Here is a 26,412-nt window from a genome sequence, read left to right on the forward strand (position 1 = left end):
ATGGTGTTTATTAATAAAAGTGAGAGATCATGTGCACTATATCAAGCTACGAGACCCGCAGACCAAGTTTCACCTTGTTCCTTTTGGTATGTACTTGTCTCTTTGTTATAATTTCAATAGTTCATTCTTTTATGCTGATGACATTGTGTCTTCTGATACCCCAGCATTTCGTAACTGTTCATTCCTTCTGTTTTCCCTAGCAGGTACATTGGACTGCGTGGTTGTGGAAATCTTCTCTCACATTCATGGTGTTTATTAATAAAAGTGAGAGATCATGTGCACTATATCAAGCTACGAGACCCGCAGACCAAGATTCACCTTGTTCCTTTTGGTATGTACTTGTCTCTTTGTTATAATTTCAATAGTTCATTCTTTTAAGCTGATGTCATTGTGTCTTCTGATACCCAAGCATTTCGTAATTGGACATTCCTTCTGTTTTCCCCAGCAGGTACATTGGACTGCGTGGTTGTGGAAATCTTTTCTCACATTCGTGGTGTTTGTTAATAAAAGTGAGAGATCATGTGCACTATATCAAGCTACGAGACCCGCAGACCAAGTTTCACCTTGTTCCTTTTGGTATGTACTTGTCTCTTTGTTATAATTTCAATAGTTCATTCTTTTAAGCTGATGTCATTGTGTCTTCTGATACCCCAGCATTTCGTAACTGGACATTCCTTCTGTTTTCCCCAGCAGGTACATTGGACTGCGTGGTTGTGGAAATCTTCTCTCACATTCATGGTGTTTATTAATAAAAGTGAGAGATCATGTGCACTATATCAAGCTACGAGACCCGCAGACCAAGTTTCACCTTGTTCCTTTTGGTATGCTTTTGTCTCTTTGTTATAATTTCAATAGTTCATTCTTTTAAGCTGATGTCATTGTGTCTTCTGATACCCCAGCATTTCGTAACTGGACATTCCTTCTATTTTCCCCAGCAGGTGCATTGGACTGCGTGGTTGTGGAAATCTTCTCTCACATTCATGGTGTTTATTAATAAAAGTGAGAGATCATGTGCACTATATCAAGCTACGAGACCCGCAGACCAAGTTTCACCTTGTTCCTTTTGGTATGTACTTGTCTCTTTGTTATAATTTCAATAGTTCATTCTTTTAAGCTGATGTCATTGTGTCTTCTGATACCCCAGCATTTCGTAACTGGACATTCCTTCTGTTTGCCCAGCAGGTACATTGGACTGCGTGGTTGTGGAAATCTTCTCTCACATTCATGGTGTTTATTAATAAAAGTGAGAGATCATGTGCACTATATCAAGCTACGAGACCCGCAGACCAAGTTTCACCTTGTTCCTTTTGGTATGTACTTGTCTCTTTGTTATAATTTCAATAGTTCATTCTTTTAAGCTGATGTCATTGTGTCTTCTGATACCCCAGCATTTCGTAACTGTTCATTCCTTCTGTTTTCCCCAGCAGGTACATTGGACTGCGTGGTTGTGGAAATCTTCTCTCACATTCATGGTGTTTATTAATAAAAGTGAGAGATCATGTGCACTATATCAAGCTACGAGTCCCGCAGACCAAGTTTCACCTTGTTCCTTTTGGTATGTACTTGTCTCTTTGTTATAATTTCAATAGTTCATTCTTTTAAGCTGATGTCATTGTGCCTTCTGATACCCCAGCATTTCGTAACTGGACATTCCTTCTATTTTCCCCAGCAGGTACATTGGACTGCGTGGTTGTGGAAATCCTCTCTCACATTCATGGTGTTTATTAATAAAAGTGAGAGATCATGTGCACTATATCAAGCTACGAGACTCGCAGACCTAGTTTCACCTTGTTCCTTTTGGTATGTACTTGTCTCTTTGTTATAATTTCAATAGTTCATTCTTTTAAGCTCATGTCATTGTGTCTTCTGATACCCCAGCATTTCGTAACTGGACATTCCTTCTGTTTTCCCCAGCATGTACATTGGACTGCGTGGTTGTGGAAATCTTCTCTCACATTCATGGTGTTTATTAATAAAAGTGAGAGATCATGTGCACTATATCAAGCTATGAGACCCGCAGACCAAGTTTCACCTTGTTCCTTTTGGTATGTACTTGTCTCTTTGTTATAATTTCAATAGTTCATTCTTTTAAGCTGATGTCATTGTGTCTTCTGTTACCCCAGCATTTCGTAACTGGACATTCCTTCCATTTTCCCCAGCAGGTACATTGGACTGCGTGGTTGTGGAAATCTTCTCTCACATTCATGGTGTTTATTAATAAAAGTGAGAGATCATGTGCACTATATCAAGCTACGAGACCCGCTGACCAAGTTTCACCTTGTTCCTTTTGGTATGTACTTGTCTCTTTGTTATAATTTCAATAGTTCATTCTTTTAACCTGAAGTCATTGTGTCTTCTGTTACCCCAGCATTTCGTAACTGGACATTCCTTCCATTTTCCCCAGCAGGTACATTGGACTGCGTGGTTGTGGAAATCTTCTCTCACATTCATGGTGTTTATTAATAAAAGTGAGAGATCATGTGCATTATATCAAGCTACGAGACCCGCAGACCAAGTTTCACCTTGTTCCTTTTGGTATGTACTTGTCTCTTTGTTATAATTTCAATAGTTCATTCTTTTATGCTGATGACATTGTGTCTTCTGATACCCCAGCATTTCGTAACTGTTCATTCCTTCTGTTTTCCCCAGCAGGTACATTGGACTGCGTGGTTGTGGAAATCTTCTCTCACATTCATGGTGTTTATTAATAAAAGTGAGAGATCATGTGCACTATATCAAGCTACGAGACCCGCAGACCAAGATTCACCTTGTTCCTTTTGGTATGTACTTGTCTCTTTGTTATAATTTCAATAGTTCATTCTTTTAAGCTGATGTCATTGTGTCTTCTGATACCCCAGCATTTCGTAATTGGACATTCCTTCTGTTTTCCCCAGCAGGTACATTGGACTGCGTGGTTGTGGAAATCTTTTCTCACATTCATGGTGTTTATTAATAAAAGTGAGAGATCATGTGCACTATATCAAGCTACGAGACCCGCAGACCAAGTTTCACCTTGTTCCTTTTGGTATGTACTTGTCTCTTTGTTATAATTTCAATAGTTCATTCTTTTAAGCTGATGTCATTGTGTCTTCTGATACCCCAGCATTTCGTAACTGGACATTCCTTCTGTTTTCCCCAGCGGGTACATTGGACTGCGTGGTTGTGGAAATCTTCTCTCACATTCATGGTGTTTATTAATAAAAGTGAGAGATCATGTGCACTATATCAAGCTACGAGACCCGCAGACCAAGTTTCACCTTGTTCCTTTTGGTATGCTTTTGTCTCTTTGTTATAATTTCAATAGTTCATTCTTTTAAGCTGATGTCATTGTGTCTTCTGATACCCCAGCATTTCGTAACTGGACATTCCTTCTATTTTCCCCAGCAGGTGCATTGGACTGCGTGGTTGTGGAAATCTTCTCTCACATTCATGGTGTTTATTAATAAAAGTGAGAGATCATGTGCACTATATCAAGCTACGAGACCCGCAGACCAAGTTTCACCTTGTTCCTTTTGGTATGTACTTGTCTCTTTGTTATAATTTCAATAGTTCATTCTTTTAAGCTGATGTCATTGTGTCTTCTGATACCCCAGCATTTCGTAACTGGACATTCCTTCTGTTTGCCCAGCAGGTACATTGGACTGCGTGGTTGTGGAAATCTTCTCTCACATTCATGGTGTTTATTAATAAAAGTGAGAGATCATGTGCACTATATCAAGCTACGAGACCCGCAGACCAAGTTTCACCTTGTTCCTTTTGGTATGTACTTGTCTCTTTGTTATAATTTCAATAGTTCATTCTTTTAAGCTGATGTCATTGTGTCTTCTGATACCCCAGCATTTCGTAACTGTTCATTCCTTCTGTTTTCCCCAGCAGGTACATTGGACTGCGTGGTTGTGGAAATCTTCTCTCACATTCATGGTGTTTATTAATAAAAGTGAGAGATCATGTGCACTATATCAAGCTACGAGACCCGCAGACCAAGTTTCACCTTGTTCCTTTTGGTATGTACTTGTCTCTTTGTTATAATTTCAATAAATCATTCTTTTAAGCTGATGTCATTGTGCCTTCTGATACCCCAGCATTTCATAACTGGACATTCCTTCCATTTTCCCCAGCAGGTACATTGGACTGCGTGGTTGTGGAAATCTTCTCTCACATTCATGGTGTTTATTAATAAAAGTGAGAGATCATGTGCACTATATCAAGCTACGAGACCCGCAGACCAAGATTCACCTTGTTCCTTTTGGTATGTACTTGTCTCTTTGTTATAATTTCAATAGTTCATTCTTTTAAGCTGATGTCATTGTGTCTTCTGATACCCCAGCATTTCGTAACTGGACATTCCTTCTGTTTTCCCTAGCAGGTACATTGGACTGCGTGGTTGTGGAAATCTTCTCTCACATTCATGGTGTTTATTAATAAAAGTGAGAGATCATGTGCACTATATCAAGCTACGAGACCCGCAGACCAAGTTTCACCTTGTTCCTTTTGGTATGTACTTGTCTCTTTGTTATAATTTCAGTAGTTCATTATTTTAAGCTGATGTCATTGTGTCTTCTGATACCCCAGCATTTCGTAACTGTACAATCCTTCTGTTTTCTCCAGCAGGTACATTGGACTGCGTGGTTGTGGAAATCTTCTCTCACATTCATGGTGTTTATTAATAAAAGTGAGAGATCATGTGCACTATATCAAGCTACGAGACCCGCAGACCAAGTTTCACCTTGTCCCTTTTGGTATGTACTTGTCTCTTTGTTATAATTTCAATAGTTCATTCTTTTAAGCTGATGTCATTGTGTCTTCTGATACCCCAGCATTTCGTAACTGGACATTCCTTCTGTTTTCCCCAGCAGGTACATTGGACTGCGTGGTTGTGGAAATCTTCTCTCACATTCATGGTGTTTATTAATAAAAGTGAGAGATCATGTGCACTATATCAAGCTACGAGACCCGCAGACCAAGTTTCAGCTTGTTCCTTTTGGTATGTACTTGTCTCTTTGTTATAATTTCAATAGTTTATTCTTTTAAGCTGATGTCATTGTGTCTTCTGATACCCCAGCCTTTCGTAACTGGACATTCCTTCTGTTTTCCCCAGCAGGTTCATTGGACCTCGTGGTTGTGGAAATCTTCTCTCACATTCATGGTGTTTATTAATAAAAGTGAGAGATCATGTGCACTATATCAAGCTTCGAGACCCGCAGACCAAGTTTCACCTTGTTCCTTTTGGTATGTACTTGTCTCTTTGTTATAATTTCAATAGTTCATTCTTTTAAGCTGATGTCATTGTGTCTTCTGATACCCCAGCATTTCGTAACTGGACATTCCTTCTGTTTTCCCCAGCAGGTACATTGGACTGCGTGGTTGTGGAAATCTTCTCTCACATTCATGGTGTTTATTAATAAAAGTGAGAGATCATGTGCACTATATCAAGCTACGAGACCCGCAGACCAAGTTTCACCTTGTTCCTTTTGGTATGTACTTGTTTCTTTGTTATAATTTCAATAGTTCATTCTTTTAAGCTGATGTCATTGTGTCTTCTGATACCCCAGCATTTCGTAACTGGACATTCCTTCTGTTTTCCCCAGCAGGTACATTGGACTGCGTGGTTGTGGAAATCTTCTCTCACATTCATGGTGTTTATTAATAAAAGTGAGAGATCATGTGCACTATATCAAGCTACGAGACCCGCAGACCAAGATTCACCTTGTTCCTTTTGGTATGTACTTATCTCTTTGTTATAATTTCAATAGTTCATTCTTTTAAGCTGATGTCATTGTGTCTTCTGATACCCCAGCATTTCGTAACTGGACATTCCTTCTGTTTTCCCCAGCAGGTACATTGGACTGCGTGGTTGTGGAAATCTTCTCTCACATTCATGGTGTTTATTAATAAAAGTGAGAGATCATGTGCACTATATCAAGCTACGAGACCCGCAGACCAAGTTTCAGCTTGTTCCTTTTTGTATGTACTTGTCTCTTTGTTATAATTTCAATAGTTCATTCTTTTAAGCTGATGTCATTGTGTCTTCTGATACCCCAGCATTTCGTAACTGGACATTGCTTCTGTTTTCCCCAGCAGGTACATTGGACTGCGTGGTTGTGGAAATCTTCTCTCACATTCATGGTGTTTATTAATAAAAGTGAGAGATCATGTGCACTATATCAAGCTACGAGACCCGCAGACCAAGTTTCACCTTGTTCCTTTTGGTATGTACTTGTCTCTTTGTTATAATTTCAATAGTTCATTCTTTTAAGCTGATGTCATTGTGTCTTCTGATACCCCAGCATTTCGTAACTAGACATTCCTTCTGTTTTCCCCAGCAGGTACATTGGACTGCGTGGTTGTGGAAATCTTCTCTCACATTCATGGTGTTTATTAATAAAAGTCAGAGATCATGTGCACTATATCAAGCTACGAGACCAGCAGACCAAGTTTCAGCTTGTTCCATTTGGTATGTACTTGTCTCTTTGTTATAATTTCAATAGTTCATTCTTTTAAGCTGATGTCATTGTGTCTTCTGATACCCCAGCATTTCGTAAGTGGACATTCCTTCTGTTTTCCCCAGCAGGTACATTGGACTGCGTGGTTGTGGAAATCTTCTCTCACATTCATGGTGTTTATTAATAAAAGTGAGAGATCATGTGCACTATATCAAGCTACGAAACCCGCAGACCAAGTTTCACCTTGTCCCTTTTGGTATGTACTTGTCTCTTTGTTATAATTTCAATAGTTCATTCTTTTAAGCTGATGTCATTGTGTCTTCTGATACCCCAGCATTTCGTAACTGGACATTCCTTCTGTTTTCCCCAGCAGGTACATTGGACTGCGTGGTTGTGGAAATCTTCTCTCACATTCATGGTGTTTATTAATAAAAGTGAGAGATCATGTGCACTATATCAAGCTACGAGACCCGCAGACCAAGTTTCAGCTTGTTCCTTTTGGTATGTACTTGTCTCTTTGTTATAATTTCAATAGTTCATTCTTCTAAGCTGATGTCATTGTGTCTTCTGATACCCCAGCATTTCGTAACTGGACATTCCTTCTGTTTTCCCCAGCAGGTACATTGGACTGCGTGGTTGTGGAAATCTTCTCTCACATTCATGGTGTTTATTAATAAAAGTGAGAGATCATGTGCACTATATCAAGCTACGAGACCCGCAGACCAAGTTTCACCTTGTTCCTTTTGGTATGTACTTGTCTCTTTGTTATAATTTCAATAGTTCATTCTTTTAAGCTGATGTCATTGTGTCTTCTGATACCCCAGCATTTCGTAACTGGACATTCCTTCTGTTTTCCCCAGCAGGTACATTGGACTGCGTGGTTGTGGAAATCTTCTCTCACATTCATGGTGTTTATTAATAAAAGTGAGAGATCATGTGCACTATATCAAGCTACGAGACCCGCAGACCAAGTTTCGCCTTGTTCCTTTTGGTATGTGCTTGTCTCTTTGTTATAATTTCAATAGTTCATTCTTTTAAGCTGATGTCATTGTGTCTTCTGATACCCCAGCATTTCGTAACTGGACATTCCTTCTGTTTTCCCCAGCAGGTACATTGGACTGCGTGGTTGTGGAAATCTTCTCTCACATTCATGGTGTTTATTAATAAAAGTGAGAGATCATGTGCACTATATCAAGCTACAAGACCCGCAGACCAAGTTTCACCTTGTCCCTTTTGGTATGTACTTGTCTCTTTGCTTTAAATTCAATAGTTCATTCTTTTAAGCTGATGTCATTGTGTCTTCTGATACCCCAGCATTTCGTAACTGGACATTCCTTCTGTTTTCCCCAGCAGGTACATTGGACTGCGTGGTTGTGGAAATCTTCTCTCACATTCATGGTGTTTATTAATAAAAGTGAGAAATCATGTGCACTATATCAAGCTACGAGACCCGCAGACCAAGTTTCATCTTGTTCCTTTTGGTATGTACTTGTCTCTTTGTTATAATTTCAATAGTTCATTCTTTTAAGCTGATGTCATTGTGTCTTCTGATACCCCAGCATTTCGTAACTGGACATTCCTTCTGTTTTCCCCAGCAGGTACATTGGACTGCGTGGTTGTGGAAATCTTCTCTCACATTCATGGTGTTTATTAATAAAAGTGAGAGATCATGTGCACTATATCAAGCTACGAGACCCGCAGACCAAGGTTCACCTTGTTCCTTTTGGTATGTACTTGTCTCTTTGTTATAATTTCAATAGTTCATTCTTTTAAGCTGATGTCATTGTGTCTTCTGATACCCCAGCATTTCGTAACTGGACATTCCTTCTGTTTTCCCCAGCAGGTACATTGGACTGCGTGGTTGTGGAAATCTTCTCTCACATTCATGGTGTTTATTAATAAAAGTGAGAGATCATGTGCACTATATCAAGCTACGAGACCCGCAGACCAAGTTTCACCTTGTTCCTTTTGGTATGTACTTGTCTCTTTGTTATAATTTCAATAGTTCATTCTTTTAAGCTGATGTCATTGTGTCTTCTGATACCCCAGCATTTCGTAACTGGACATTCCTTCTGTTTTCCCCAGCAGGTACATTGGACTGCGTGGTTGTGGAAATCTTCTCTCACATTCATGGTGTTTATTAATAAAAGTGAGAGATCATGTGCACTATATCAAGCTACGAGACCCGGAGACCAAGATTCACCTTGTTCCTTTTGGTATGTACTTGTCTCTTTGTTATAATTTCAATAGTTCATTCTTTTAAGCTGATGTCATTGTGTCTTCTGATACCCCAGCATTTCGTAACTGGACATTCCTTCTGTTTTCCCCAGCAGGTACATTGGACTGCGTGGTTGTGGAAATCTTCTCTCACATTCATGGTGTTTATTAATAAAAGTGAGAGATCATGTGCACTATATCAAGCTACGAGACCCGCAGACCAAGTTTCAGCTTGTTCCTTTTGGTATGTACTTGTCTCTTTGTTATAATTTCAATAGTTCATTCTTTTAAGCTGATGTCATTGTGTCTTCTGATACCCCAGCATTTCGTAACTGGACATTCCTTCTGTTTTCCCCAGCAGGTACATTGGACTGCGTGGTTGTGGAAATCTTCTCTCACATTCATGGTGTTTATTAATAAAAGTGAGAGATCATGTGCACTATATCAAGCTGCGAGACCCGCAGACCAAGTTTCACCTTGTCCCTTTTGGTATGTACTTGTCTCTTTGCTTTAAATTCAATAGTTCATTCTTTTAAGCTGATGTCATTGTGTCTTCTGATACCCCAGCATTTCGTAACTGGACATTCCTTCTGTTATCCCCAGCAGGTATATTGGACTGCGTGGTTGTGGAAATCTTCTCTCACATTCATGGTGTTTATTAATAAAAGTGAGAGATCATGTGCACTATATCAAGCTACGAGACCCGCAGACCAAGTTTCACCTTGTTCCTTTTGGTATGTACTTGTCTCTTTGTTATAATTTCAATAGTTCATTCTTTTAAGCTGATGTCATTGTGTCTTCTGATACCCCAGCATTTCGTAACTGGACATTCCTTCTGTTTTCCCCAGCAGGTACATTGGACTGCGTGGTTGTGGAAATCTTCTCTCACATTCATGGTGTTTATTAATAAAAGTGAGAGATCATGTGCACTATATCAAGCTACGAGACACGCAGACCAGGATTCACCTTGTTCCTTTTGGTATGTACTTGTCTCTTTGTTATAATTTCAATAGTTCATTCTTTTAAGCTGATGTCATTGTGTCTTCTGATACCCCAGCATTTCGTATCTGGACATTCCTTCTGTTTTCCCCAGCAGGTACATTGGACTGCGTGGTTGTGGAAATCTTCTCTCACATTCATGGTGTTTATTAATAAAAGTGAGAGATCATGTGCACTATATCAAGCTACAAGACCCGCAGACCAAGTTTCACCTTGTTCCTTTTGGTATGTACTTGTCTCTTTGTTATAATTTCAATAGTTCATTCTTTTAAGCTGATGTCATTAGGTCTTCTGATACCCCAGTATTTCGTAACTGGACATTCCTTCTGTTTTCCCCAGCAGGTACATTGGACTGCGTGGTTGTGGAAATCTTCTCTCACATTCATGGTGTTTATTAATAAAAGTGAGAGATCATGTGCACTATATCAAGCTACGAGACCCGCAGACCAAGTTTCACCTTGTTCCTTTTGGTATGTACTTGTCTCTTTGTTATAATTTCAGTAGTTCATTATTTTAAGCTGATGTCATTGTGTCTTCTCATACCCTAGCATTTCGTAACTGGACAATCCTTCTGTTTTCCCCAGCAGGTACATTGGACTGCGTGGTTGTGGAAATCTTCTCTCACATTCATGGTGTTTATTAATGTGCACTATATCAAGCTACGAGACCCGCAGACCAAGTTTCACCTTGTCCCTTTTGGTATGTACTTGTCTCTTTGTTATAATTTCAATAGTTCATTCTTTTAAGCTGATGTCATTGTGGCTTCTGATACCCCAGCATTTCGTAACTGGACATTCCTTCTGTTTTCCCCAGCAGGTACATTGGACTGCGTGGTTGTGGAAATCTTCTCTCACATTCATGGTGTTTATTAATAAAAGTGAGAGATCATGTGCACTATATCAAGCTACGAGACCCGCAGACCAAGTTTCACCTTGTTCCTTTTGGTATGTACTTGTCTCTTTGTTATAATTTCAATAGTTTATTCTTTTAAGCTGATGTCATTGTGTCTTCTGATACCCCAGCATTTCGTAACTGGACATTCCTTCTGTTTTCCCCAGCAGGTACATTGGACTGCGTGGTTGTGGAAATCTTCTCTCACATTCATGGTGTTTATTAATAAAAGTGAGAGATCATGTGCACTATATCAAGCTACGAGACCCGCAGACCAAGTTTCACCTTGTTCCTTTTGGTATGTACTTGTCTCTTTGTTATAATTTCAATAGTTCATTCTTTTAAGCTGATATCATTGTGTCTTCTGATACCCCAGCATTTCGTAACTAGACATTCCTTCTGTTTTCCCCAGCAGGTACATTGGACTGCGTGGTTGTGGAAATCTTCTCTCACATTCATGGTGTTTATTAATAAAAGTGAGAGATCATGTGCACTATATCAAGCTACGAGACCCGCAGACCAAGTTTCAGCTTGTTCCATTTGGTATGTACTTGTCTCTTCGTTATAATTTCAATAGTTCATTTTTTTTAAGCTGATGTCATTGTGTCTTCTGATACCCCAGCATTTCGTAACTGGACATTCCTTCTGTTTTCCCCAGCAGGTACATTGGACTGCGTGGTTGTGGAAATCTTCTCTCACATTCATGGTGTTTATTAATAAAAGTGAGAGATCATGTGCACTATATCAAGCTACGAAACCCGCAGACCGAGTTTCACCTTGTCCCTTTTGGTATGAACTTGTCTCTTTGTTATAATTTCAATAGTTCATTCTTTTAAGCTGATGTCATTGTGTCTTCTGATACCCCAGCATTTCGTAACTGGACATTCCTTCTGTTTTCCCCAGCAGGTACATTGGACTGCGTGGTTGTGGAAATCTTCTCTCACATTCATGGTGTTTATTAATAAAAGTGAGAGATCATGTGCACTATATCAAGCTACGAGACCCGCAGACCAAGTTTCACCTTGTTCCTTTTGGTATGTACTTGTCTCTTTGTTATAATTTCAATAGTTCATTCTTCTAAGCTGATGTCATTGTGTCTTCTGATACCCCAGCATTTCGTAACTGGACATTCCTTCTGTTTTCCCCAGCAGGTACATTGGACTGCGTGGTTGTGGAAATCTTCTCTCACATTCATGGTGTTTATTAATAAAAGTGAGAGATCATGTGCACTATATCATGCTACGAAACCCGCAGACCAAGTTTCACCTTGTCCCTTTTGGTATGTACTTGTCTCTTTGTTATAATTTCAATAGTTCATTCTTTTAAGCTGATGTCATTGTGTCTTCTGATACCGCAGCATTTCGTAGCTGGACATTCCTTCTGTTTTCCCCAGCAGGTACATTGGACTGCGTGGTTGTGGAAATCTTCTCTCACATTCATGGTGTTTATTAATAAAAGTGAGAGATCATGTGCACTATATCAAGCTACAAGACCCGCAGACCAAGTTTCACCTTGTTCCTTTTGGTATGTACTTGTCTCTTTGTTATAATTTCAATAGTTCATTCTTCTAAGCTGATGTCATTGTGTCTTCTGATACCCCAGCATTTCGTAACTGGACATTCCTTCTGTTTTCCCCAGCAGGTACATTGGACTGCGTGGTTGTGGAAATCTTCTCTCACATTCATGGTGTTTATTAATAAAAGTGAGAGATCATGTGCACTATATCAAGCTACGAGACCCGCAGACCAAGTTTCACCTTGTTCCTTTTGGTATGTACTTCTCTCTTTGTTATAATTTCAATAGTTCATTCTTTTAAGCTGATGTCATTGTGTCTTCTGATACCCCAGCATTTCGTAACTGGACATTCCTTCTTTTTTCCCCAGCAGGTACATTGGACTGCGTGGTTGTGGAAATCTTCTCTCACATTCATGGTGTTTATTAATAAAAGTGAGAGATCATGTGCACTATATCAAGCTACGAGACCCGCAGACCAAGTTTCACCTTGTTCCTTTTGGTATGTACTTGTCTCTTTGTTATAATTTCAATAGTCATTCTTTTAAGCTGATGTCATTGTGTCTTCTGATACCCCAGCATTTCGTAACTGGACATTCCTTCTGTTTTCCCCAGCAGGTACATTAGACTGCGTGGTTGTGGAAATCTTCTCTCACATTCATGGTGTTTATTAATAAAAGTAAGAGATCATGTGCACTATATCAAGCTACGAGACCCGCAGACCAAGTTTCACCTTGTCCCTTTTGGTATGTACTTGTCTCTTTGCTTTAATTTCAATAGTTCATTCTTTTAAGCTGATGTCATTGTGTCTTCTGATACCCCAGCATTTCGTAACTGGACATTCCTTCTGTTTTCCCCAGCAGGTACATTGGACTGCGTGGTTGTGGAAATCTTCTCTCACATTCATGGTGTTTATTAATAAAAGTGAGAAATCATGTGCACTATATCAAGCTACGAGACCCGCAGACCAAGTTTCACCTTGTTCCTTTTGGTATGTACTTGTCTCTTTGTTATAATTTCAATAGTTCATTCTTTTAAGCTGATGTCATTGTGTCTTCTGATACCCCAGCATTTCGTAACTGGACATTCCTTCTGTTTTCCCCAGCAGGTACATTGGACTGCGTGGTTGTGGAAATCTTCTCTCACATTCATGGTGTTTATTAATAAAAGTGAGAGATCATGTGCACTATATCAAGCTACGAGACCCGCAGACCAAGTTTCACCTTGATCCTTTTGGTATGTACTTGTCTCTTTGTTATAATTTCAATAGTTCATTCTTATAAGCTGATGTCATTGTGTCTTCTGATACCCCAGCATTTCGTAACTGGACATTCCTTCTGTTTTCCCGAGCAGGTACATTGGACTGCGTGGTTGTGGAAATCTTCTCTCACATTCATGGTGTTTATTAATAAAAGTGAGAGATCATGTGCACTATATCAAGCTTCGAGACCCGCAGACCAAGTTTCACCTTGTTCCTTTTGGTATGTACTTGTCTCTTTGTTATAATTTCAATAGTTCATTCTTTTAAGCTGATGTCATTGTGTCTTCTGATACCCCAGCATTTCGTAACTGGACATTCCTTCTGTTTTCCCCAGCAGGTACATTGGACTGCGTGGTTGTGGAAATCTTCTCTCACATTCATGGTGTTTATTAATAAAAGTGAGAGATCATGTGCACTATATCAAGCTACGAGACCCGCAGACCACGTTTCACCTTGTTCCTATTGGTATGTACTTGTCTCTTTGTTATAATTTCAATAGTTCATTCTTTTAAGCTGATGTCATTGTGTCTTCTGATACCCCAGCATTTCGTAACTGGGCATTCCTTCTGTTTTCCCCAGCAGGTACATTGGACTGCGTGGTTGTGGAAATCTTCTCTCACATTCATAGAGTTTATTAATAAAAGTGAGAGATCATGTGCACTATATCAAGCTACGAGACCCGCAGACCTAGTTTCAGCTTGTTCCTTTTGGTATGTACATGTCTCTTTGTTATAATTTCAATAGTTCATTCTTTTAAGCTGATGTCATTGTGTCTTCTGATACCCCAGCATTTCGTAACTGGACATTCCTTCTGTTTTCCCCAGCAGGTACATTGGACTGCGTGGTTGTGGAAATCTTCTCTCACATTCATGGTGTTTATTAATAAAAGTGAGAGATCATGTGCACTATATCAAGCTACGAGACCCGCAGACCAAGTTTCACCTTGTTCCTTTTGGTATGTACTTGTCTCTTTGTTATAATTTCAATAGTTCATTCTTTTAAGCTGATGTCATTGTGTCTTCTGATACCCCAGCATTTCGTAACTGGACATTCCTTCTGTTTTCCCCAGCAGGTACATTGGACTGCGTGGTTGTGGAAATCTTCTCTCACATTCATGGTGTTTATTAATAAAAGTGAGAGATCATGTGCACTATATCAAGCTACGAGACCCGCAGACCAAGTTTCACCTTGTTCCTTTTGGTATGTACTTGTCCCTTTGTTATAATTTCAATAGTTCATTCTTTTAAGCTGATGTCATTGTGTCTTCTGATACCCCAGCATTTCGTAACTGGACATTCCTTCTGTTTTCCCCAGCAGGTACATTGGACTGCGTGGTTGTGGAAATCTTCTCTCACATTCATGGTGTTTATTAATAAAAGTGAGAGATCATGTGCACTATATCAAGCTACGAGACCCGCAGACCAAGTTTCAGCTTGTTCCATTTGGTATGTACTTGTCTCTTCGTTATAATTTCAATAGTTCATTTTTTTTAAGCTGATGTCATTGTGTCTTCTGATACCCCAGCATTTCGTAACTGGACATTCCTTCTGTTTTCCCCAGCAGGTACATTGGACTGCGTGGTTGTGGAAATCTTCTCTCACATTCATGGTGTTTATTAATAAAAGTGAGAGATCATGTGCACTATATCAAGCTACGAAACCCGCAGACCAAGTTTCACCTTGTCCCTTTTGGTATGTACTTGTCTCTTTGTTATAATTTCAATAGTTCATTCTTTTAAGCTGATGTCATTGTGTCTTCTGATACCCCAGCATTTCGTAACTGGACATTCCTTCTGTTTTCCCCAGCAGGTACATTGGACTGCGTGGTTGTGGAAATCTTCTCTCACATTCATGGTGTTTATTAATAAAAGTGAGAGATCATGTGCACTATATCAAGCTACGAGACCCGCAGACCAAGTTTCACCTTGTTCCTTTTGGTATGTACTTGTCTCTTTGTTATAATTTCAATAGTTCATTCTTCTAAGCTGATGTCATTGTGTCTTCTGATACCCCAGCATTTCGTAACTGGACATTCCTTCTGTTTTCCCCAGCAGGTACATTGGACTGCGTGGTTGTGGAAATCTTCTCTCACATTCATGGTGTTTATTAATAAAAGTGAGAGATCATGTGCACTATATCAAGCTACGAGACCCGCAGACCAAGTTTCAGCTTGTTCCTTTTGGTATGTACTTGTCTCATTGTTTTAATTTCAATAGTTCATTCTTTTAAGCTGATGTCATTGTGTCTTCTGATACCCCAGCATTTCGTAACTGGACATTCCTTCTGTTTTCCCCAGCAGGTACATTGGACTGCGTGGTTGTGGAAATCTTCTCTCACATTCATGGTGTTTATTAATAAAAGTGAGAGATCATGTGCACTATATCAAGCTACGAGACCCGCAGACCAAGTTTCACCTTGTTTCTTTTGGTATGTACTTGTCTCTTTGTTATAATTTCAATAGTTCATTCTTTTAAGCTGATGTCATTGTGTCTTCTGATACCCCAGCATTTCATAACTGGACATTCCTTCTGTTTTCCCCAGCAGGTACATTGGACTGCGTGGTTGTGGAAATCTTCTCTCACATTCATGGTGTTTATTAATAAAAGTCAGAGATCATGTGCACTATATCAAGCTACGAGACCAGCAGACCAAGTTTCAGCTTGTTCCATTTGGTATGTACTTGTCTCTTTGTTATAATTTCAATAGATCATTCTTTTAAGCTGATGTCATTGTGTCTTCTGATACCCCAGCATTTCGTAGCTGGACATTCCTTCTGTTTTCCCCAGCAGGTACATTGGACTGCGTGGTTGTGGAAATCTTCTCTCACATTCATGGTGTTTATTAATAAAAGTGAGAGATCATGTGCACTATATCAAGCTACGAAACCCGCAGACCAAGTTTCACCTTGTCCCTTTTGGTATGTACTTGTCTCTTTGTTATAATTTCAATAGTTCATTCTTTTAAGCTGATGTCATTGTGTCTTCTGATACCCCAGCATTTCGTAACTGGACATTCCTTCTGTTTTCCCCAGCAGGTACATTGGACTGCGTGGTTGTGGAAATCTTCTCTCACATTCATGGTGTTTATTAATAAAAGTGAGAGATCATGTGCACTATATCAAGCTACGAGACCCGCAGACCAAGTTTCAGCTTGTTCCTTTTGGTATGTACTTGTCTCTTTGTTATAATTTCAATAGTTCATTCTTCTAAGCTGATGTCATTGTGTCTTCTGATACCCCAGCATTTCGTAACTGGACATTCCTTCTGTTTTCCCCAGCAGGTACATTGGACTGCGTGGTTGTGGAAATCTTCTCTCACATTCATGGTGTTTATTAATAAAAGTGAGAGATCATGTGCACTATATCAAGCTACGAGACCCGCAGACCAAGTTTCACCTTGTTCCTTTTGGTATGTACTTGTCTCTTTGTTATAATTTCAATAGTTCATTCTTTTAAGCTGATGTCATTGTGTCTTCTGATACCCCAGCATTTCGTAACTGGACATTCCTTCTGTTTTCCCCAGCAGGTACATTGGACTGCGTGGTTGTGGAAATCTTCTCTCACATTCATGGTGTTTATTAATAAAAGTGAGAGATCATGTGCACTATATCAAGCTACGAGACCCGCAGACCAAGTTTCGCCTTGTTCCTTTTGGTATGTGCTTGTCTCTTTGTTATAATTTCAATAGTTCATTCTTTTAAGCTGATGTCATTGTGTCTTCTGATACCCCAGCATTTCGTAACTGGACATTCCTTCTGTTTTCCCCAGCAGGTACATTGGACTGCGTGGTTGTGGAAATCTTCTCTCACATTCATGGTGTTTATTAATAAAAGTGAGAGATCATGTGCACTATATCAAGCTACAAGACCCGCAGACCAAGTTTCACCTTGTCCCTTTTGGTATGTACTTGTCTCTTTGCTTTAAATTCAATAGTTCATTCTTTTAAGCTGATGTCATTGTGTCTTCTGATACCCCAGCATTTCGTAACTGGACATTCCTTCTGTTTTCCCCAGCAGGTACATTGGACTGCGTGGTTGTGGAAATCTTCTCTCACATTCATGGTGTTTATTAATAAAAGTGAGAAATCATGTGCACTATATCAAGCTACGAGACCCGCAGACCAAGTTTCATCTTGTTCCTTTTGGTATGTACTTGTCTCTTTGTTATAATTTCAATAGTTCATTCTTTTAAGCTGATGTCATTGTGTCTTCTGATACCCCAGCATTTCGTAACTGGACATTCCTTCTGTTTTCCCCAGCAGGTACATTGGACTGCGTGGTTGTGGAAATCTTCTCTCACATTCATGGTGTTTATTAATAAAAGTGAGAGATCATGTGCACTATATCAAGCTACGAGACCCGCAGACCAAGTTTCACCTTGTTCCTTTTGGTATGTACTTGTCTCTTTGTTATAATTTCAATAGTTCATTCTTTTAAGCTGATGTCATTGTGTCTTCTGATACCCCAGCATTTCGTAACTGGACATTCCTTCTGTTTTCCCCAGCAGGTACATTGGACTGCGTGGTTGTGGAAATCTTCTCTCACATTCATGGTGTTTATTAATAAAAGTGAGAGATCATGTGCACTATATCAAGCTACGAGACCCGCAGACCAAGTTTCACCTTGTTCCTTTTGGTATGTACTTGTCTCTTTGTTATAATTTCAATAGTTCATTCTTTTAAGCTGATGTCATTGTGTCTTCTGATACCCCAGCATTTCGTAACTGGACATTCCTTCTGTTTTCCCCAGCAGGTACATTGGACTGCGTGGTTGTGGAAATCTTCTCTCACATTCATGGTGTTTATTAATAAAAGTGAGAGATCATGTGCACTATATCAAGCTACGAGACCCGAAGACCAAGATTCACCTTGTTCCTTTTGGTATGTACTTGTCTCTTTGTTATAATTTCAATAGTTCATTCTTTTAAGCTGATGTCATTGTGTCTTCTGATACCCCAGCATTTCGTAACTGGACATTCCTTCTGTTTTCCCCAGCAGGTACATTGGACTGCGTGGTTGTGGAAATCTTCTCTCACATTCATGGTGTTTATTAATAAAAGTGAGAGATCATGTGCACTATATCAAGCTACGAGACCCGCAGACCAAGTTTCAGCTTGTTCCTTTTGGTATGTACTTGTCTCTTTGTTATAATTTCAATAGTTCATTCTTTTAAGCTGATGTCATTGTGTCTTCTGATACCCCAGCATTTCGTAACTGGACATTCCTTCTGTTTTCCCCAGCAGGTACATTGGACTGCGTGGTTGTGGAAATCTTCTCTCACATTCATGGTGTTTATTAATAAAAGTGAGAGATCATGTGCACTATATCAAGCTGCGAGACCCGCAGACCAAGTTTCACCTTGTCCCTTTTGGTATGTACTTGTCTCTTTGCTTTAAATTCAATAGTTCATTCTTTTAAGCTGATGTCATTGTGTCTTCTGATACCCCAGCATTTCGTAACTGGACATTCCTTCTGTTTTCCCCAGCAGGTATATTGGACTGCGTGGTTGTGGAAATCTTCTCTCACATTCATGGTGTTTATTAATAAAAGTGAGAGATCATGTGCACTATATCAAGCTACGAGACCCGCAGACCAAGTTTCACCTTGTTCCTTTTGGTATGTACTTGTCTCTTTGTTATAATTTCAATAGTTCATTCTTTTAAGCTGATGTCATTGTGTCTTCTGATACCCCAGCATTTCGTAACTGGACATTCCTTCTGTTTTCCCCAGCAGGTACATTGGACTGCGTGGTTGTGGAAATCTTCTCTCACATTCATGGTGTTTATTAATAAAAGTGAGAGATCATGTGCACTATATCAAGCTACGAGACACGCAGACCAGGATTCACCTTGTTCCTTTTGGTATGTACTTGTCTCTTTGTTATAATTTCAATAGTTCATTCTTTTAAGCTGATGTCATTGTGTCTTCTGATACCCCAGCATTTCGTATCTGGACATTCCTTCTGTTTTCCCCAGCAGGTACATTGGACTGCGTGGTTGTGGAAATCTTCTCTCACATTCATGGTGTTTATTAATAAAAGTGAGAGATCATGTGCACTATATCAAGCTACAAGACCCGCAGACCAAGTTTCACCTTGTTCCTTTTGGTATGTACTTGTCTCTTTGTTATAATTTCAATAGTTCATTCTTTTAAGCTGATGTCATTAGGTCTTCTGATACCCCAGTATTTCGTAACTGGACATTCCTTCTGTTTTCCCCAGCAGGTACATTGGACTGCGTGGTTGTGGAAATCTTCTCTCACATTCATGGTGTTTATTAATAAAAGTGAGAGATCATGTGCACTATATCAAGCTACGAGACCCGCAGACCAAGTTTCACCTTGTTCCTTTTGGTATGTACTTGTCTCTTTGTTATAATTTCAGTAGTTCATTATTTTAAGCTGATGTCATTGTGTCTTCTCATACCCCAGCATTTCGTAACTGGACAATCCTTCTGTTTTCCCCAGCAGGTACATTGGACTGCGTGGTTGTGGAAATCTTCTCTCACATTCATGGTGTTTATTAATGTGCACTATATCAAGCTACGAGACCCGCAGACCAAGTTTCACCTTGTCCCTTTTGGTATGTACTTGTCTCTTTGTTATAATTTCAATAGTTCATTCTTTTAAGCTGATGTCATTGTGTCTTCTGATACCCCAGCATTTCGTAACTGGACATTCCTTCTGTTTTCCCCAGCAGGTACATTGGACTGCGTGGTTGTGGAAATCTTCTCTCACATTCATGGTGTTTATTAATAAAAGTGAGAGATCATGTGCACTATATCAAGCTACGAGACCCGCAGACCAAGTTTCACCTTGTTCCTTTTGGTATGTACTTGTCTCTTTGTTATAATTTCAATAGTTTATTCTTTTAAGCTGATGTCATTGTGTCTTCTGATACCCCAGCATTTCGTAACTGGACATTCCTTCTGTTTTCCCCAGCAGGTACATTGGACTGCGTGGTTGTGGAAATCTTCTCTCACATTCATGGTGTTTATTAATAAAAGTGAGAGATCATGTGCACTATATCAAGCTACGAGACCCGCAGACCAAGTTTCACCTTGTTCCTTTTGGTATGTACTTGTCTCTTTGTTATAATTTCAATAGTTCATTCTTTTAAGCTGATGTCATTGTGTCTTCTGATACCCCAGCATTTCGTAACTAGACATTCCTTCTGTTTTCCCCAGCAGGTACATTGGACTGCGTGGTTGTGGAAATCTTCTCTCACATTCATGGTGTTTATTAATAAAAGTGAGAGATCATGTGCACTATATCAAGCTACGAGACCCGCAGACCAAGTTTCAGCTTGTTCCATTTGGTATGTACTTGTCTCTTCGTTATAATTTCAATAGTTCATTTTTTTTAAGCTGATGTCATTGTGTCTTCTGATACCCCAGCATTTCGTAACTGGACATTCCTTCTGTTTTCCCCAGCAGGTACATTGGACTGCGTGGTTGTGGAAATCTTCTCTCACATTCATGGTGTTTATTAATAAAAGTGAGAGATCATGTGCACTATATCAAGCTACGAAACCCGCAGACCGAGTTTCACCTTGTCCCTTTTGGTATGAACTTGTCTCTTTGTTATAATTTCAATAGTTCATTCTTTTAAGCTGATGTCATTGTGTCTTCTGATACCCCAGCATTTCGTAACTGGACATTCCTTCTGTTTTCCCCAGCAGGTACATTGGACTGCGTGGTTGTGGAAATCTTCTCTCACATTCATGGTGTTTATTAATAAAAGTGAGAGATCATGTGCACTATATCAAGCTACGAGACCCGCAGACCAAGTTTCACCTTGTTCCTTTTGGTATGTACTTGTCTCTTTGTTATAATTTCAATAGTTCATTCTTCTAAGCTGATGTCATTGTGTCTTCTGATACCCCAGCATTTCGTAACTGGACAATCCTTCTGTTTTCCCCAGCAGGTACATTGGACTGCGTGGTTGTGGAAATCTTCTCTCACATTCATGGTGTTTATTAATAAAAGTGAGAGATCATGTGCACTATATCATGCTACGAAACCCGCAGACCAAGTTTCACCTTGTCCCTTTTGGTATGTACTTGTCTCTTTGTTATAATTTCAATAGTTCATTCTTTTAAGCTGATGTCATTGTGTCTTCTGATACCGCAGCATTTCGTAGCTGGACATTCCTTCTGTTTTCCCCAGCAGGTACATTGGACTGCGTGGTTGTGGAAATCTTCTCTCACATTCATGGTGTTTATTAATAAAAGTGAGAGATCATGTGCACTATATCAAGCTACAAGACCCGCAGACCAAGTTTCACCTTGTTCCTTTTGGTATGTACTTGTCTCTTTGTTATAATTTCAATAGTTCATTCTTCTAAGCTGATGTCATTGTGTCTTCTGATACCCCAGCATTTCGTAACTGGACATTCCTTCTGTTTTCCCCAGCAGGTACATTGGACTGCGTGGTTGTGGAAATCTTCTCTCACATTCGTGGTGTTTATTAATAAAAGTGAGAGATCATGTGCACTATATCAAGCTACGAGACCCGCAGACCAAGTTTCACCTTGTTCCTTTTGGTATGTACTTGTCTCTTTGTTATAATTTCAATAGTTCATTCTTTTAAGCTGATGTCATTGTGTCTTCTGATACCCCAGCATTTCGTAACTGGACATTCCTTCTTTTTTCCCCAGCAGGTACATTGGACTGCGTGGTTGTGGAAATCTTCTCTCACATTCATGGTGTTTATTAATAAAAGTGAGAGATCATGTGCACTATATCAAGCTACGAGACCCGCAGACCAAGTTTCACCTTGTTCCTTTTGGTATGTACTTGTCTCTTTGTTATAATTTCAATAGTCATTCTTTTAAGCTGATGTCATTGTGTCTTCTGATACCCCAGCATTTCGTAACTGGACATTCCTTCTGTTTTCCCCAGCAGGTACATTAGACTGCGTGGTTGTGGAAATCTTCTCTCACATTCATGGTGTTTATTAATAAAAGTAAGAGATCATGTGCACTATATCAAGCTACGAGACCCGCAGACCAAGTTTCACCTTGTCCCTTTTGGTATGTACTTGTCTCTTTGCTTTAATTTCAATAGTTCATTCTTTTAAGCTGATGTCATTGTGTCTTCTGATACCCCAGCATTTCGTAACTGGACATTCCTTCTGTTTTCCCCAGCAGGTACATTGGACTGCGTGGTTGTGGAAATCTTCTCTCACATTCATGGTGTTTATTAATAAAAGTGAGAAATCATGTGCACTATATCAAGCTACGAGACCCGCAGACCAAGTTTCACCTTGTTCCTTTTGGTATGTACTTGACTCTTTGTTATAATTTCAATAGTTCATTCTTTTAAGCTGATGTCATTGTGTCTTCTGATACCCCAGCATTTCGTAACTGGACATTCCTTCTGTTTTCCCCAGCAGGTACATTGGACTGCGTGGTTGTGGAAATCTTCTCTCACATTCATGGTGTTTATTAATAAAAGTGAGAGATCATGTGCACTATATCAAGCTACGAGACCCGCAGACCAAGTTTCACCTTGATCCTTTTGGTATGTACTTGTCTCTTTGTTATAATTTCAATAGTTCATTCTTATAAGCTGATGTCATTGTGTCTTCTGATACCCCAGCATTTCGTAACTGGACATTCCTTCTGTTTTCCCGAGCAGGTACATTGGACTGCGTGGTTGTGGAAATCTTCTCTCACATTCATGGTGTTTATTAATAAAAGTGAGAGATCATGTGCACTATATCAAGCTTCGAGACCCGCAGACCAAGTTTCACCTTGTTCCTTTTGGTATGTACTTGTCTCTTTGTTATAATTTCAATAGTTCATTCTTTTAAGCTGATGTCATTGTGTCTTCTGATACCCCAGCATTTCGTAACTGGACATTCCTTCTGTTTTCCCCAGCAGGTACATTGGACTGCGTGGTTGTGGAAATCTTCTCTCACATTCATGGTGTTTATTAATAAAAGTGAGAGATCATGTGCACTATATCAAGCTACGAGACCCGCAGACCAAGTTTCACCTTGTTCCTATTGGTATGTACTTGTCTCTTTGTTATAATTTCAATAGTTCATTCTTTTAAGCTGATGTCATTGTGTCTTCTGATACCCCAGCATTTCGTAACTGGGCATTCCTTCTGTTTTCCCCAGCAGGTACATTGGACTGCGTGGTTGTGGAAATCTTCTCTCACATTCATAGAGTTTATTAATAAAAGTGAGAGATCATGTGCACTATATCAAGCTACGAGACCCGCAGACCTAGTTTCAGCTTGTTCCTTTTGGTATGTACATGTCTCTTTGTTATAATTTCAATAGTTCATTCTTTTAAGCTGATGTCATTGTGTCTTCTGATACCCCAGCATTTCGTAACTGGACATTCCTTCTGTTTTCCCCAGCAGGTACATTGGACTGCGTGGTTGTGGAAATCTTCTATCACATTCATGGTGTTTATTAATAAAAGTGAGAGATCATGTGCACTATATCAAGCTACGAGACCCACAGACCAAGATTCACCTTGTTCCTTTTGGTATGTACTTGTCTCTTTGTTATAATTTCAATAGTTCATTCTTTTAAGCTGATGTCATTGTGTCTTCTGATACCCCAGCATTTCGTAACTGGACATTCCTTCTGTTTTCCCCAGCAGGTACATTGGACTGCGTGGTTGTGGAAATCTTCTCTCACATTCATGGTGTTTATTAATAAAAGTGAGAGATCATGTGCACTATATCAAGCTACGAGACCCGCAGACCAAGTTTCACCTTGTTCCTTTTGGTATGTACTTGTCTCTTTGTTATAATTTCAATAGTTCATTCTTTTAAGCTGATGTCATTGTGTCTTCTGATACCCCAGCATTTCGTAACTGGACATTCCTTCTGTTTTCCCCAGCAGGTACATTGGACTGCGTGGTTGTGGAAATCTTCTCTGACATTCATGGTGTTTATTAATAAAAGTGAGAGATCATGTGCACTATATCAAGCTACGAGACCCGCAGACCAAGTTTCACCTTGTTCCTTTTGGTATGTACTTGTCCCTTTGTTATAATTTCAATAGTTCATTCTTTTAAGCTGATGTCATTGTGTCTTCTGATACCCCAGCATTTCGTAACTGGACATTCCTTCTGTTTTCCCCAGCAGGTACATTGGACTGCGTGGTTGTGGAAATCTTCTCTCACATTCATGGTGTTTATTAATAAAAGTGAGAGATCATGTGCACTATATCAAGCTACGAGACCCGCAGACCAAGTTTCAGCTTGTTCCATTTGGTATGTACTTGTCTCTTCGTTATAATTTCAATAGTTCATTTTTTTTAAGCTGATGTCATTGTGTCTTCTGATACCCCAGCATTTCGTAACTGGACATTCCTTCTGTTTTCCCCAGCAGGTACATTGGACTGCGTGGTTGTGGAAATCTTCTCTCACATTCATGGTGTTTATTAATAAAAGTGAGAGATCATGTGCACTATATCAAGCTACGAAACCCGCAGACCAAGTTTCACCTTGTCCCTTTTGGTATGTACTTGTCTCTTTGTTATAATTTCAATAGTTCATTCTTTTAAGCTGATGTCATTGTGTCTTCTGATACCCCAGCATTTCGTAACTGGACATTCCTTCTGTTTTCCCCAGCAGGTACATTGGACTGCGTGGTTGTGGAAATCTTCTCTCACATTCATGGTGTTTATTAATAAAAGTGAGAGATCATGTGCACTATATCAAGCTACGAGACCCGCAGACCAAGTTTCACCTTGTTCCTTTTGGTATGTACTTGTCTCTTTGTTATAATTTCAATAGTTCATTCTTCTAAGCTGATGTCATTGTGTCTTCTGATACCCCAGCATTTCGTAACTGGACATTCCTTCTGTTTTCCCCAGCAGGTACATTGGACTGCGTGGTTGTGGAAATCTTCTCTCACATTCATGGTGTTTATTAATAAAAGTGAGAGATCATGTGCACTATATCAAGCTACGAGACCCGCAGACCAAGTTTCAGCTTGTTCCTTTTGGTATGTACTTGTCTCATTGTTTTAATTTCAATAGTTCATTCTTTTAAGCTGATGTCATTGTGTCTTCTGATACCCCAGCATTTCGTAACTGGACATTCCTTCTGTTTTCCCCAGCAGGTACATTGGACTGCGTGGTTGTGGAAATCTTCTCTCACATTCATGGTGTTTATTAATAAAAGTGAGAGATCATGTGCACTATATCAAGCTACGAGACCCGCAGACCAAGTTTCACCTTGTTTCTTTTGGTATGTACTTGTCTCTTTGTTATAATTTCAATAGTTCATTCTTTTAAGCTGATGTCATTGTGTCTTCTGATACCCCAGCATTTCATAACTGGACATTCCTTCTGTTTTCCCCAGCAGGTACATTGGACTGCGTGGTTGTGGAAATCTTCTCTCACATTCATGGTGTTTATTAATAAAAGTGAGAGATCATGTGCACTATATCAAGCTACGAGACCCGCAGACCAAGTTTCACCTTGTCCCTTTTGGTATGTACTTGTCTCTTTGCTTTAATTTCAATAGTTCATTCTTTTAAGCTGATGTAATTGTGTCTTCTTATACCCCAGCATTTAGTAACTGGACATTCCTTCTGTTTTCCCCAGCAGGTACATTGGACTGCGTGGTTGTGGAAATCTTCTCTCACATTCATGGTGTTTATTAATAAAAGTGAGAAATCATGTGCACTATATCAAGCTACGAGACCCGCAGACCAAGTTTCACCTTGTTCCTTTTGGTATGTACTTGTCTCTTTGTTATAATTTCAATAGTTCATTCTTTTAAGCTGATGTCATTGTGTCTTCTGATACCCCAGCATTTCGTAACTGGACATTCCTTCTGTTTTCCCCAGCAGGTACATTGGACTGCGTGGTTGTGGAAATCTTCTCTCACATTCATGGTGTTTATTAATAAAAGTGAGAGATCATGTGCACTATATCAAGCTACGAGACCCGCAGACCAAGTTTCAGCTTGTTCCTTTTGATATGTACCTGTCTCTTTGTTATAATTTCAATAGTTCATTCTTTTAAGCTGATGTCATTGTGTCTTCTGATACCCCAGCATTTCGTAACTGGACATTCCTTCTGTTTTCCCCAGCAGGTACATTGGACTGCGTGGTTGTGGAA

This window comes from Schistocerca cancellata, chromosome 3, assembly GCF_023864275.1.
Source record: "Schistocerca cancellata isolate TAMUIC-IGC-003103 chromosome 3, iqSchCanc2.1, whole genome shotgun sequence".
Lineage (NCBI taxonomy): Eukaryota > Metazoa > Arthropoda > Insecta > Orthoptera > Acrididae > Schistocerca > Schistocerca cancellata.